This window comes from Hemicordylus capensis, chromosome 7 (assembly GCF_027244095.1).
Source record: "Hemicordylus capensis ecotype Gifberg chromosome 7, rHemCap1.1.pri, whole genome shotgun sequence".
NCBI lineage: Eukaryota > Metazoa > Chordata > Lepidosauria > Squamata > Cordylidae > Hemicordylus > Hemicordylus capensis.
The window spans coordinates 22,974,795-22,982,987 of record NC_069663.1 but is presented as its reverse complement, the minus strand read 5'-3'; the positions used below and the strand labels follow the sequence as shown (position 1 = coordinate 22,982,987).

At 44.9% G+C, this 8,193-nt stretch overlaps 1 long non-coding RNA gene across 1 annotated transcript; it reads right to left on the bottom strand.

Annotated features, from left to right (window-relative positions):
• Nucleotides 1–865: 865 nt before the first annotated feature.
• LOC128332444 (uncharacterized) lies at nucleotides 866–7,698 on the bottom strand. Its single transcript, XR_008310656.1, has 5 exons — nucleotides 7,640–7,698; nucleotides 6,383–6,502; nucleotides 4,830–4,982; nucleotides 3,181–3,327; nucleotides 866–1,294 (listed from the first exon to the last, which is right to left on the bottom strand). It is a non-coding gene; the product is annotated as an uncharacterized LOC128332444 (long non-coding RNA).
• Between the last annotated feature and the right edge of the window lie 495 nt (nucleotides 7,699–8,193).

The following is an 8,193-nucleotide window of genomic DNA, read 5'->3' as shown; positions in this document are numbered from 1 at the left end:
ACTGTATAGACCTTTAAAACCATGGCTAGGATTTTCTACCACTCCATATTTATCTAGTATCACCTTCTCCAAGTATCGCTGGGCCTTTTCTAGAGTCCGTTTTAATGCACTGCCATCTGCATTACTTTATGGCAGATTCCATCATTGGCCGATAGAAGTACAAATTTGCCCTTGTAGCTCTAATGAAATTGAGACGGTTGCTCATATCCTGATTCATTGTGAATTGTATAAAGAGGTTAGAAAACGCTTCATTGTACCCTTATTATCATGACATTTTGGTTGCTGTCGAAGCAGCATTCCTAATGATCTGCTAGTGAATTTTCTTCTTGAAGATAAGGATGCATATTTCTTACCCAGTGGCAAAGCAGAATCCGGAGTATATTGATGTAGGGTGAGTCTTTTGGGATTATCTGAATGTATTTTTGTGATTTGTTCTTGCTATGTATTTATTTGTCTTACTGGTCAATGGACCGAATAAAGATGATTGATTGATTGATTGATTGATGCTTAACTTGCAGGGAGGTGGGGGTGGTGGGGGAGGGCTCCAAAAGCCTCTAGGTCCCGGCTCCAATATTACCGAGGTGCACCTCTGCTTCTTAGTGCTGCCCGAGGGATTTCCATTTGCTTTAATCCAGAGGCAGCTGCATTTCATGGCTTGCTTCAATATGACCCTCTTTTCTTGCTATTGAGTAGGGACGGGCAGGAGAAATGGTCACAATAATGTACACACATGCATAAAAAATACCCAGACTCCTCCCTCCATCTTTAGGCACCAGTTTGTCCCCCAAGAAATTGTTCATTGAGCATATGCAGACACAAACAGACACAGAGGTTATCTGCTGTATTTGTTTATTTGGATCACGATTCAATGAGAATTTAACTCACACACTACTTTTTCTTTCATTTTAGTCCCCAAACCTCCAAATTTGACCCTTTTTACTTGACTTATGACATCCCATCCACCTGCACCAAATGCTCAGAAGATGATCATGGGAGACTCGAGCCCCAGATCCTTGGTCCTGTAACTACTAAGCTCCCCACTCCACACACACCCCTGCCCGAGATTCCTAAAAGTGGTAGAATCCGTGGCGGAGGGGAAAGGTTTTGCTCTCTCCTATCTATCCTTCAATGCTGAGCTCAGCTTGTTGATCTATTTGCTGAGGATTGCTGCATTTTATATGGGTGAAGCTGGCATTAACTAATCCACCTTCAGCGTGTAGAACTCCTCTTGGGATTTGACAAAAACCTGGCGTTCCACAGCTCCGGAAAGCCAAAGCTGTATCTAAATCTCCAGCTGGGAAAGAAAAAGAAGAATGCTCACATGAGAACTATAACCTATAACCTTATATTTCACATAAGCAAATAAGAACACACACACAGTGGCTGTTTAGGGATGGGCCTTCTCCGTTGCTGCCCGAGGCATTGGAACGTGCTCTCTGCTGAAATAAGGGACTCTCCATCCGTGACAACTTTTTAAAAGGCAGTCAAGACACATTTGTTCACCCAGGCTTTTAATTAGATATTGTTTTAATTGTGTTTTTAATAGTTTTAATATTTTAAATTTTACTTGTTGTAATGTTATCATCTTTTTATCTGTTTTTATCTTGTAAACACCCAGAGGCTTGCATTTGGGGCGGTATATAAATGTTTTAAATAAATAAATAAATAAATAATAAATAACAAGAGGAAGGCTGTGGTTCCAATCCCAGCTGGTACTATATCGGGCAGCAGCGATATAGGACAATGCTGAAAGGCATCATCCCATACTGCGCAGGAGGAGCTAATGGTAAACCTCTCCTGTATTCTACCAAAGAAAACAGCAGAGCTCTGTGGTTGCAGGAGTCAAAATGGACTTGACGGCACACTTTACCTTTAAACACCGGTTTAAAAAGCTAGACTGGGCAGCGCTGCCCTGCCGGTATTGGGCCCGATCCTGCTGGTTCTCATGCACAGCCTAACCGAGGCTGGACTTCCCTAACCTGCATTAGGCTGCACGTGAGAACAGCCTCACAATCATTCTAATCTAGGTTTAATGTGGGTTACCAAGATTGAGATGATTGTGTGAACCCATGCCAAGGTGGTTTATAGCTGGAGATTCCTACCTTGGAATAAATTCACACAATCACACAAAAGTTGGCAACTCACATTAAACCTAGATTCAAAGGATTGTGTGAATGCGGCAAATAATGACTCGAGACCCTGGGGTGGGGAAAGAACCCGAAAGAATGGCACTTCTAGCAGCTTGAAGTAACAGGCACAGAATAGGGATAAGGACCATTAAGGGATTACCCCTATAAATAGGGACAGTTGGCACCTATGGAGACCTTGGTGTGTGTGTGTGTGTGTGCAGGTATATGGCAGTGAGATGGGTGGATACTAGGGAGAGGGCCTTTTTGGTGATGGCACCCCATCCATGGAACAGCAGCTCCAGCGATGCTCTCTTAGTGGTTTCACTTCATTCCCTTTGTTGCCAGGTGAAGACCTCCCGTTGAAGTGGGGTTTTTATATGGCTTAAATTTTGTTCAAAATATGTTTTGCATTGTATTTGGTATTTTTAATTTTGTGTTGTAATTTGTCTTGCTTCATGTGTTTTTATTGGATTTTTTTTACTGCAGTTGTCCCCTTTGTTTTATCCTCTTATTATTCTCTCTCTCTCTCTCTCTCTCTCTCTCTCTCTCTCTCTCTCTCTCTCTCTCTCTCCATGAGGCTCCCGGAGTTCTTACGATCAATAAAGATTGGGCTTGGCTTTCCTGACCCGTTTTAGGCTGATCATAAGAACAGACTCATACTTTGTTTATTTGAGTTGAATGTGCTGGTGAGAATGAGGGAAATGGAGAGGGAGGGATCGTATCATCTAGCTTGAGGGGAAGGGATGGGGCGGTCTTTCTATGAGGCAAGGTGAGATTATCACCTCAGACAGCACATCTGTGGCCACCAGTAAGTGGACAACGTGCCCTTCTGTCCCTTACTTAGAGGAGGACGAGAGGGAATGGAGATCACACAAAGGGGGGGCAGCCTTTGGTACTCTGCCTCAGGCATACAGAAGCCCTGAACTAGCACTAGGAAGAATGTAGTTTTTTCCTTACTAAAATTACAAAACAGCACCACCAATAATAACTTTTACATTAAAAAAAAATCTAGCAGCCTAGCTTAAAAATATATATATGCAACATTACTTACGTGCTTGGACAGCAAGACCTACGTATACGCATTCAGTCTCATCACCCAGGCAAGCGACAGTGTCATCAGCTTGGCAATTATCCGTATCAAGGTCTAAGCAGCTCGGGCACTCAAGGCCATTGGGTTGAAGGTTTAAGGTAGGTGGCCCTGCAAAATTCAAATCCTACAGTCAAAACATGGATTCAGTGCCTTTCCCCCTTCTCTGGTCTTGCCTGTCCCTCTCTTGCTAGACCTCTAAGGAGTTTCCACCTCCCACTCATGTTCCCCAATTGAAATCCACTACGCAGATAAGACAGATCTACTATCTCTAACTTCAGTGTTGCACTCTTTGTTTGGGTTGTTCTTTTCCTGTGGGTTGCCTTGAGGAGTAGTAAGTTTATTACAGTCTTAGACCAAAGATATATTTAAGAATAAGACATTTTTAATTTATAAAATATTTAAGTTGCTAATACAATCTCTTTTGAAGTATGGATGCAACAAACCAAAACTTGGCCACATTAATAGAGATAAATTTAAAATTTGACAGCAGCAATTGTTCTGTATGGCCAGGATAATATTGTAAGAGCGGAGCAATGAATTTAATATGGGCATCCCTATAAAACTGACAATAAAGAATAACATGAGCAACTGACTCTCTGTGCCCTGAACCACAAGGGCACCAACACAATGCATATGGAACTCATTTCTATTTCCCATCCATAACTGCAGAAGGAAGGGCATTCAAATGAACAAGGGTCAGTGCTCTCCTGAACTTAGGTAAAAATATATGCTCTAAATATTCAGCCAGTTTATGACTGAAATTTTGGTATCCTATATAGGTTTCCCTTGGTAGTCGTGCACACTTCTCCTGCAGGTCTATGTCCAATAGTCGTTCTCTGACAAAACATATCGCTTGATCTTAACCCCAACCAATAAGGTTTTCTTGGGCCATGCCCAGATGATGTAATTTCATTTTCAGGGCTGTTTCCCATTTAGATGTAAAGCTGTTGATTAGCACTAAAGGCGCGAGCCGAACTGGAAAGAAAACAAATACAGCCAGAATTTTGTACAGAAGCAGTTTTTCATTTTCAGTGTGGTAACCCTAACCTCTCTATGGAGAGCCGCATTGGCTATGCCTCTGGGGGCTTGAAGGATGGCCCTTAAGAATTTCTGGACCGGGTCTCATGACCCGTGAGACCCGGTTTCTTGCAGTGAGCGGGAAGAGCGGGCTAAGCCCACTCTCCCCCGGAAGCCCCGGTATGCTCTGCGCGAGCACCAAGGGCATACCTGGGAGACCCCCAGAGCCTGGAGGCGGCTTTTGGCCTCCCGCTCAGGGGGCTACTCACGAGCAGATAGTCTGGGTTTGTGGAGTGCTTGCTCCGCAAACCCGGGCTAAGGGGCGGGCTACTTGAGCGGCTCAGCCCAGTGGTTCTTACGATTAACAAAAATTGGGCTAGGCTCTCCTAGGGCAGCAGCAATATATGAAAGTGCTGGAGGTGGAAGCTCACTTCAGTGACAATGGTAAAGTTGTCATCTCACACTGTGCAGTCGAAAGGCAATGGTAAACCACTCCTGTATTCTGCCAAGAAAGCCACATGGCTCTGTGGTCACCAGGAGTCAACTGCACAATTTTTCCTTTTCCTTTTTTCTAAAGAGATGGAGAGACTTACTCTGGTTATGTTCTCCATTGCATAGATCAGAATTGCAACAATGGACATTCGAAGAAAAGGAAAAACCAGTTTCTTCAGTGGTTCTGTAAATGCCTGGTATACAGTGACTGGAGCTGCTACAAGTCTTCGTAGCAAAGTTGAAGGTGTTACTGTCTGTGAAAAGTAATCAAAAACAAATCTCTACAATTCCCATCATTTATGGTGGTTGATTTTGATTGAAAAACATTCACCAACACCGAGGAGAACATTTTCTCGGAGTGACTGTTGACATACGGTTTTGCGTATTTTGGTACTGCATTTTGTAATTTTATATGGCCTTATGTTTACCGATGTGGCTGTCTGCTGTTATGTGTGTTTATAGCTGTTTTTTCATTTTTTCATAATACACATATATTTATTCCTTATTGCATTCATTATTTCTTTTATCCATGGGTTTCTTGCTATTCTTCTTGCGTATCAGCTCTTCGGCTGGCTCTCGGCCCCCTCCAGTGTGATGGCCATTCTGGAAGCGGCCGCACCTGTGCAATTGGCCTCTGCATGGCCCAGGCCACCAATTGGGTGGCCTTTGCAATTTTCCTCTGCACGAGCCAGGCCTCCAAAATGGCGCCCGCACTGGAGGGGGAAGGCCGGCCAGCCGGTATGGGCATGAAGGGAGGCCAGCAGGGGGACGGGGGAATCTCTGCAGACACCCGCCCGGCCACCTCCAACAATTCCCCTGATTGGGGTAAGTTAATTTAAAAAAAAATAAATGTCTGCAACCCCCCCGAACAGTGCAAACGGTCAAATCGAATTGGTTCGGTGTCGAACACGTTTGACGTCGAAGCTGTTTGTACATCCCTATTTTGGACTAGGGCAATTTGCCACACCTATGCCCATCAATTGCCCCTTAAGATTTGGCAACAAGAAGGCCATTATTACCAAAAGGGTGCCAAGAGGTTGAAAGGACTCTGCATTGGGGCAAGAGTCAATATTGGGGCAATTCAAAGTTCTACCTGCACTGATGCCTCATCTTCTTAGGAGACTCATCTCTTGGTGCTATGCTGAGCAAGCAAAAAACTCACCCATTAAGGATGAAGCCAGTGGTCTCCACTAATTTTCAAGGGGGGACCACTTGGGCCAAAGCCCTTCAATGTGGGAGTTATTTCCTACTGTGCTGACCTCTGCACATTGCTGCACTATTCTCCGTGCTGGGACGGCCTTTAAGAGAGAGAGGCCTCTCTTAAGAGCGTGAGCACTGTGAGGAAGCAGTGAGAAGGGCTACTCTTCCCGACACTCTGTACATTCATTGCATCATGGTGCGGAGGCTCAAGAGGGCACTATTTTCATTCAAGCCCTTCCCTGCTGGTGGTGGTGGGCAAAGTGCAGCACTGCCTAGTGGAAATGGCTGTCCCCGCACGGTTCCAGTGCAGAGTATGATGCTTTGTCCAAGGCTTCAGACAGACCCAATAAGCAAGGAGTCAGGGGGCCACACTTAGGGTTGCTGGGGGCCATGACAGACCCCGGGCCTTACAATGAACACTAGACTAGGCAAACTATGAAACCATTTTACTCACAAAGCTCCAATGAAACAGCGAGGCTGACACAGTTGTCTTCATCCTCTGCACATTCTATCTCTTCAGGGTTGTTACAAGTTTGTCGAGTGCCGACACACTGGTAACAGATAAGAGATGCCACTGGAGAGAGAGGGAGGGAGGGAGAGAGAGAGATGCAATGCCTCAGTGACACCTATGTAAGACACACAATACATATATCAGTCCCACCAAGTTAGTGGGGCCATAGTTAGTGAAGGACCAACTCCATGCTTACATGCAGAAGCTTCCAAGTCCAGTCTCTGGTGTCTCCAGGTCAGGGGCGTAGCTAGGAGCGGGGGCCCCGTGTTCACCCCTCCCACCCCCAGCGACCCCTCAGAAAGAGGGAGATAATGAAGAAACTAGGGAGAGGTGGAGGTGGGGGCCCCTCAGGAGCTGGTGGGCCCAGGTTCTTTGAACCTGTCTGCTCCATTATAGCTACACCCCTGCTCCAAGTAGGGCTGAGAAAGACCCACTGGAAACCCTGCAGAGCTGCTGCCAGTTGGTGGTGACAGTTCTGAGCTGGTTGGACCAACAGTCTGATTCAGTATAAGGCAGCTTCCATTGAACAGTTCCTCTGAAATCAATGGACTGCTCAAGTAAGCCATTCCTTACTTGCCCTATGAATTTAAAAGAGAGCTTAAATAAAATTAAAGAGCTTACAAAATAAGCTCTGAGTGCTTGTCGATGGCTGCATTTCTTTTCAACTCATTGGAAAGCAGGTCATCTTCTTGAAAGGTTGGGTACTATACTACCAAGCATGGTTTCCTTGCGTCTCCTTGAGCAAAAACCTTCCCCCCTGCCCTTTAAATAAAGACTGAACATTTAAGGGAATGAGGATGAGGATATCTAGCACACATATGAGTAATGCAGCTGCGATCTCCATTTTAGAATCTGGGAGCTGGGTCCTTCAATGATCAAAAGAGCTATCCTAGAACACATTGCATTGGCTGGAAACTGGAGATCCCTATCACAGCATCAACCTGTCATAGAGCCAGCATGGTGTAGTGGTTAGAGTGCTGGACTAGGACCGGGGAGACCCGAGTTCAAATCCCCATTCAGGCATGATACTAGCTGGGTGACTCTGGGCCAGTCACTTCTCTCTCAGCCTAGCCTACTTCACAGGGTTGTTGTGAAAGAGAAACCTAAGTATATAATATACTGCTCTGGGCTCCTTGGAGGAAGAGCAGGATATAAATGTAATAATAATAATGATAATAAAATAATAATAATAATAGTAACCTTCCTCTGACTCGCCACAGAGAGGCTGGAGGAGAGTTCCGTTTTATTGAACCCATTGCTAGGGAACGACCATAGAGTGTTCTGTGAAGAGTGGCACATTCACAGATAGCAGGCCCGCTACCCACAGCACTCTCTGACCAACATGGCTATTGGGAGCTGCTGCAAAAGGGAAATGCCAACACACATTCAAAAACATTGAGGAGGGGAGTTCTCTTTTTCTCCTACATCAGTAAAGGACGAGAGAGAGAAGCTTGGCCACCTACATTTGAGCCAACTAATGTGAAGGGATTTGGGGCACTTCCCTACTGATTAGGGTGGCAACTCGAATTGCATGTCTCTGGATCTAACCAACTACTGCTGCTACTACTACTGCTACTATTACTACTACAACAATATGCTGGCCTTGGGCCAAAATAAACAAATACATACATACTACAACAAATATTTATATACTGCTCTTCAACCAAAGTTCTCAAAGCACTTTACATAGACAAATAAATAACACATTATTCATTAAGATGTCCCCTGTCCCCAAAGGGCTCAAAGTCTAAAAA